Genomic DNA, 7948 nt, shown 5'->3' on the forward strand with positions numbered 1-7948 from the left:
GTCTGTGAAATGGAACATTGTCACAGGTTAATTATTAGAGCTGGTCAATTTTGCATTTTATTTATTTATTTATTGTGCTGAAAGTTTTCCCTTTGAAAAATACAGTTTTGTTGAAACAAATTTTTTATTGGAATATGTCAGTTACAACAAAAACATTTTGCAGAAAATTTCTAAACAAAAATTCTCATTTTGAATTGATGTTTTCATATGAAAAAATGTTCATTTTGTTTCCATTTAAAATGACATTTGGTTTCAGTTTTCGGTTTTAAAAAAAACATACATAACATCTTAATCAAATTAACTCAGAACTTCCCACTGGAAAACTGAAATGTTTTTGACCAAAAATTGAAAGATTTTCATTCAAAATTTCTTGCAGGAAAAAATTCCAGTTTTCCAACCAATGATTGGAAACTAATGATTTTCTGCTGCCAAGAAAACCAATAAGAACCTTATGGAAAATTATCTTGTATGGTGTTATACCATATCTTATCTAATATCAGTGCTCCTGGCAGAGAGCTAGATCACGGCTGAAAGAGCTGAAGCAGTACCACCACAGTGCAAGCACCAGGCAACATTTTGTCTTTCCTGCAATCCGCAGAAACACACCCACTATTACACCCTTTGTGGATACAGCTTACTCCATCCAGTGAGATTGGCCCTGCTTCATGGAGTGGGGTCACAGTGGAGGACAGTGACAAGCTCTGCCTCTTTGCCATAACTACTCATCATCTTTAGGGTATTGTGTGCTCCCAACGGACTAAAGAGACCAATCCTTGAGCTCCCCATATAGGAGGGACAGTAATTTTGTGAGGAAGGCTTCTTCTGTCCTAGCTCTTTTGTGCAAAATGACCACAGAATCTGTCTCTATGTATCTGATTCTGCTCCTCAAGTTAACTGAAGTTTTGCCATTGGAGCAGGAGCAGGGCCTAAACTATTATTGACCTTCTGTATACAAACTGACTTATGGAACAAAGCTATTGTATATTCACAAAGCACCTTCGATACTGAAGTGCAGCTTATTTAAAGGTCTTTTTAAAGTTGGCTTGACTGCTTGAGTGTTTTATTTGTGTTAATTTTATCACTAAAGAATGGTTAGCTACCCACATACTATCTTGGCTAGGATATTCAAAATAAAGTATTTTAATTTAAACTGGAAATATACATATATTTTTATTTTAGTATCACCCGTCTTTAAGGTCTCATGCTACAGCCTAAATCCTTCTGGCCAAAGAGGACTGGACTTGGCCTTCTTATAAGCAGGGAGGCGGGGCTAGCCCCAAGGGGCAGCGCTGGGCAGCCGCGCGCGCCGCCGCGTCCCGCGGCTCCTCCCCTCTTCTCCGCCCCGGCCCTGAGCTGCCATGCTGCGGCGGGTCCGGGGACCCCCACCCGGGACGACCTGCCGTGCCGCAGCCGCGGAGCGGGAGCTCAGCAGAGGCGCGGGACGGACCCGCGCCGCGTCACGCGGGCGGCCGCGGTCCCCCCGTCCCGCCGGTGACCTGCCCGCCGCACGGCGAAGCTCACTCCACCGAGCCAAATACCGGAAGGAACGCCCGCAAGCGCCTGCTTGGCGCGCTGGTGGCTAGAGCCGCCCCTGCTTATAAGTCTTTCAATATTATCCCTTATTTGGTCATAGAGGACACTGTTGAGTAAGAGAGGGGCACTCCCTTCCCCCCCCCTCCTAGGAGTGATTATACTGGCTTTATAGTACTCAGTTTCTGCCAACTTTAAATTACAGTTGAGGCTCATCAAGGGCATAGCTTGACTTGATCTTCTTTCTGGAGATGAGTTAGAACATCCAGAAAAGACTGGACCAAATCTAAGCAAACATTTGTTATCAGTTATGAACATGGGAGGTAATGATATATTACTGTATTATTTATAAAATCTCATGATTTTAAGGGTCTGTTTCATGATTTTTGATCACTTGTGGTAGGCAATACTGTAACCTCTAGTCACATCACCTCTATTCTCCTCACTCACTTTCAATTTTAAAAAGAAATCTATTTGCATGTCTCTTCTGCTAATATGCATTGTAGAATACATCTCTGAAAATCATTCTAAATGAAAGGTGGGAGGAGGAGGAGGCTGTTGTTTGTTTTTAAATCATTTAGATTAGTTCTTTCTTAATTATTCAAGCCTCTGCATTCATGGGCATCAATTATCAGTTTGGTGGAAGCTCACCCTCACCTCGAGTAGTAGTTTGGTGACTTAAAGCATCTCAGAGAAAATAGTTGCACCATAAGGTACTTGACAGTAGTCTGATAATTGCCCATCATCTTCTGTGAACCTTCTCATCTTGTTCTTTGACCCGGCTTTTTTCTCCTTTACCGCCTATGACTGCAAGGTGTTAACGGGCCCTTGAATGATCCCTTGAAATATATGTTAAGTACTTAAGGTAAACCATCTGTTCCGCATTGTATTTTTCTGTGACACTCTGGGTACATTTCCCAGACCTGAAGTGCTCTGTGTAAGCTTGACAGCTTGTCTTTCTCACCAATAGAAGTTGGTCCAACACAAGATATTACCTCACCCACCTTGTCTCTCTCTCACATTCTATTTGTGATCCGCTATAATCCCCAAATCCTTTTCAGATTATTCCCCATTTTGTAACTGTGAACTTGATTTTTCCTTCCTATGTGAAGTACTTTGTACTTATCTTTAATGAATTGCAACTTGTTGATTTCAAAGCAATTCTCCAATTTGTCAAGGTCATTTTGAATTCAAATTCTGTCCTCCAGTGCTTGCAACCACTCCCAGCTTGGTGTCATCTGCAAATGTTATATGCATACTCTCCACTCCATTATACAAGTTATTAATTAAAATACTGAATAGTATTGGAGCTAGGATTGACCGCTGGGGGATCTTACTAAATACACCCTCCCAGTTTGACAGTAAACCATTAATAACTACTCTTTGAGTAAGATCTTTCAGTCAGTTGTGCACCCAACTTATAGTAATTTCACGTAGACCACATTTCCCCAGTTTGCTTATGAGACTGTTGCATGGGTCTGTGTCAAAAGCCTTACTAAAATCAAGGCATATCACATCTCCTGCTTCCCCCACATCCACTAAGCCAGGAACTCTGTCCAGGAAGGAAATTTGGTTGGTTTGGCATGATTTGTTCTTGACAAATCCATGCTGACTATTCCTTATAACTCTATTATCCTCTCTGTGCTTACAGATTGATTGTTTAATAACTTGTTCTAGTGTCTTTTCAGATATTGAAGTTAGACTGACTAGTCTATAATTTCCCAGATCCCTTTTGTTCCGCCTTTTTAAGAGAGGTACTATGTTTCCCCTTCTCCACTCCTTTGAGACCTCACCCATCCTCCATGAGTTCTCAAAGATAATTGCTAATGGTTCTGAGATTGCGTCAGCTGGTTCCTTAAGTACCCTGAAGTCCTGATGCTACTGTGAAGCTCACTTTCTAATTTTTTATATATACCATGTTTATCACCATAGTAGCCGAGTGCCTTCCAGTAGTGAATTAAGCAATGTGACTACACATCTTTCACGTGTTGTTTGTTCTCTCATCTTCTCCCCGTGGTAAGAAGCGCATGCAGTGAAGTGTCATGTTTTGATAGAGTTTTAGAGTATTTTTTAAAATATACATGTTACTATGCATTTATATTAGAAAAGTTAAGATCAAATAAATACATCTTTCACTTGGAGAAGAAGGTGGTGTTGTTTGTGATGGTCCTTAGTTCCTAAGAGAATTTGTTTCACAGTCCCAGACCTACACAGCTGTTTTGTCTGGTAAAAGCAACTGTTACACTGTCCCATTAACAGCTTTGAATGGACTACAGAAATGGCACGAATATGTATTTGTCTTACTATAATTTAATTTTCCTAACCAGGGCAGCATATCAATTGTAAAACCATCTGTGCCAGGCCTTCCTTACAAGCAGGGCCGGCTCCAGGCACCAGCTTAGCAATCAGGTGCTTGGGGCGGCCACTCCAGAGAGGGGTGGCATGTCCAGGTATTCGGCGGCAATTCGGCGGAGGGTCCCTCGCTCCCGCTCGGAGCGAAGGACCTCCCGCTGAATTGCCGCAGATCGCGATCACTGCTTTTTTTGGGGGGGGGGGCTGCTTGGGGTGGCAAAACCCCTGGAGCCGGCTCTGCTTACAAGGCCATCAATGCCATTCCTTAAAAGGATCTTCCCTTACCTGCATTTAGGATCTCCTACTAGGGTAATGTCCCTCTCTTCCCTTTTCCATTCCCCGCTACTGATGGAATCACAGTAGATGGTATCTACTGATCTTTCAATTTTGGTAAAAAAATTTGGTTGCAATTTCACTGTAACCTCTATTCCACTAGGTGGCACTTGTTGTCTACATAAGGAGCCTGTGTCCTTCAGTTTATGGTATTGCCCAAGTAAATCATCTATTCAGTGGCAATAAAATCTGATGTCATCAGTTATTTATATTTATTGCACAGTCCTTCCATCTCTCATGAAAATGCATACACATTGGGTAACATCCTGCATCTCAATAGATATTAATTATATAGTTCTGTGTTTCTCAACCTTTTCAGGTTGGCAACCCTTTATTCAAAGTAAATAAAATTTCACAACTCTCTACCTTACATTTACTATAAAAGTAAGAATAAAAAAAGTATCAAGGATAACAATGATAACCCTATATAATTTATTTGTTTGTGTGTGTCTGTGTAGGTTGACAGAGCACATTTGACTTTGAAGTGTAAGGTGTGTGACCAATGGGGAAGTGAGATTTTTCTTTGCTTTGGATTGTAATAAAATTTGTAAGGCTGTCAACTAACTGCAGTTAACTCAAGCGATTTAACTCAAAACAAATTAACTCGATTAAAGAAATTAACCATGATGAATCACAGTTTTAATCTCACTGTTAAATAATAATAGAATACCAATTTAAATTTATTATAAATGTTTTGGATGTTTTTCTACATTTTCAAATATATTGATTTCAATTACAATGCAGAATGCAAAGCGTACAGTGATCACTTTATATTATTATTTGTATTACAAATATTTGCACTGTAAAGAAGATAAACAAAAGAAATAGTATTTTTCAATTCACCTCATACAAGTACTGTAGTGCAGTCTCTATTGTGAAAGTGCAACTTACAAATGTAGAATTATTTTTTTACATATCTGAGCTCAAAACCAAAACATTGTAAAACTTTAGAGCCTACAAGTCCACTCAAGCCTACTTTTTGTTCAGCCAATAGCTAAGACAAACAAGTTTGTTTACATTTGCAGGAGACAATGCTGCCCGCTTCTTATTTACGTCACTTGAAAATGAGAAAAGGTGTGTGCATGGCACTGTTATGGCCAGCGTTGCAAGGTATTTATGTGCCAGATATGCTAAACATTCATAGGCCCCTTCATACTTTGACTAGTAGATTGCACTTTTTTACAGTGCAAATATTTGTAATAAAAATAATAATATAAAGTGGGAACTCTACACTTTGTATTCTGTGTTGTAATTGAAATCAATATATTTGAAAATGTAGAAAAACATCCAAAATATTTATAATAAATTTAAAATGGTAATTTGTTTAACAGTGCAATTAAAATGGCAATTGATTATTTTTTTAATCTCACGGTTTATTTTTAATCGTTTGATAGCCCTAAAAATTTGCAATAGCTCACATATGTTTGATTGTCTTTTGGGACACCCCCCAATAGGTTGCAATCCACCAGTTGAGAAACACTGATAGTGCATCATGCTCTGATGTGTCCCCTGCACCACAAGGTAAAAGAACTGCTGTTTGCCAGAAGCTGGGAATGCGTGACAGGGAATGTATCACTTGATTACCTATTCTGTTCATTCCCTTGTGGGCACCTGACATTGGCCACTGTCGGAACACAGGATGCAGGGCTAGATGGACACATTATGGCCGTTCTTATGCTCTAACAGTTGGACACAAATCTTGAATGACATTTCCTCCCCCCAACATTGGTTGCACTTTGTTATGAATGCAAAAAGTATCAGTTCAGCAGTGAAGCCTGTTCAAGAGAAAGTAACAACAAAAGCTTACGCCCAAATAAATTTGTTAGTCTCTAACAGGGTTTCTCAAACAGGGGTCGTCGCTTGTGTAGGGAAAGCCCCTGGTGGGCCAGGCCGGTGTGTTTACCTGCCCCGTCTGCAGGTCCAGCCGATCGCGGCTCCCACTGGCTGCAGCTCGCTGCTCCGGGCCAATGGGGGCTGCTGGAAGCGGCACGGGCCAAGGGACATACTGGCTGCCGTTTCCAGCACCTCCCATTGGCCCAGAGCAGCGATCCATGGCCAGTGGGAGCCACGATCGGCTGGACCTGTGGACAGGGCAGGTAAACACACCGGCCTGGCCCGCCAGGGGCTTTCCCTACACAAGCGGCAACACCTGTTTGAAAAACCCTGGTCTCTAAGGTGCCACAAGTACTCCCAGAGGTGAAAGCAAGCCGGTATGGTCTGGTACGGCATACTGCCAAGAGCCGGTATGCCGTGCCAGACTGGACTGGCTTCTCTGGGGGGGATTTAATGGTCCCGGAGCTCGGGCCCCTGTGGGGAGCCCTAGGCCCTTTAAAGCGCCACCCAAGCCCTGCTTCTGGAGCTCTGGAGGCGCTTTAAAGGGACTGGGGCTCACCTCAGACCTAGCCCAAGCCCTGCTGCCCTGGGGTAGCAGCAGCAGGGCTCCCGTGGTGATTTAAAGGGCCCAGAGCTCCATGGCGTCCAGAGCCCCAGTCCCTTTAATTCACCCCTCTGCAGCTGGTAGCTCTGGGGTGATTTAAAGGCCCTAGGGCTCCCAGCCACAGCCAGAACCCCAGGGCATTTAAATCTTAAAAGGCCCCGCCTCTTCCTGTTGAGGCCACGCCCACTCAGGACTCTGGCATAAGGGTAAGTCCTTTAAGTTACTTTCACCCATGAGTACTCCTCATTCTTTTTGCTAATACAGACTAACACAGCTACCACTCTGAAACTTGTCACCATGCAAGGCACTGAATTTAGCCATATGAAGTGGAAATCCATCAACTTCATGAAAAAACTCGTACAGATACAGATAAATATCATCTTCTTTTCCAAATGCAAACAGATGGACATCATACCAAAAGGACTGAAGGTAAAAAATCCATACAATCTACATACCACACAGACTTTGCTGAGAGATTGTGCCACACACTCTCAAAGAACCTGCAGAATCACCTGATCAACATACTATACTGCAAACCGGGAAAGATTAAGAATATGCTCATTACAGAGTAAAAACTATTTCCCCATGCTAATTTTTCCCCTACTGTTATTCACACCTTCTTGTCAACTGTTTGAAATGGGCCATCCTGATTATCACTACAAAAGTTGTTTTTTCTCCTGCTGATAATAGCCCACCTTAATTGATTAGTCTTGTTAGAGTTGGTATGGCAACACCCATTTTTTCATGTTCTCTGTGTATATATAGCTTCCCACGGTATTTTCCACTGCAGGGATCCGATGAAGTGGGTTCTAGCCCACGGAAGCTTATGCCCAAATAAATTTGTTAGTCTCTAAGGTGCCACAAGTCCACCTCCTTCCTTTTGCTAATACAGACTAACACAGCCACCCCTCTGAAACGTCCTTGTTGTTACTTGGCTGTGAAAGGAACAACCTGTCCCTTGTCCTGCAGTTTACTGGGCGTGGAAGCTGCAGGGGGGGGGGGAGATTCCTGCAGGGCAATTGGAGCGTTGTGGGGTAACCTCTGAACCAGGAGCTGGGGATGGGGGGGGGCTGGCGGGACCCGCAGTGGTTTGGCATTACGTGCTGAGACAGCTCTGACTCAGGAGCCGTATGCACCAGGCCGAGTCCAGCCCTGCACAACAAGCGCCGAGAGCCCGGGAGACGATCCCGCTGACTGAGGGAGAGAGAGAGCTACTTACTGATTGGTCGATTAGTCCCGCTTCTCTTCTACTACTGGTTCGCTGGGCCGTGACTTCCACCAATCCCGGCCCTGGTT

The sequence above is a fragment of the Mauremys reevesii genome, linkage group 11, assembly GCF_016161935.1.
Source record: "Mauremys reevesii isolate NIE-2019 linkage group 11, ASM1616193v1, whole genome shotgun sequence".
Taxonomy (NCBI): domain Eukaryota; kingdom Metazoa; phylum Chordata; order Testudines; family Geoemydidae; genus Mauremys; species Mauremys reevesii.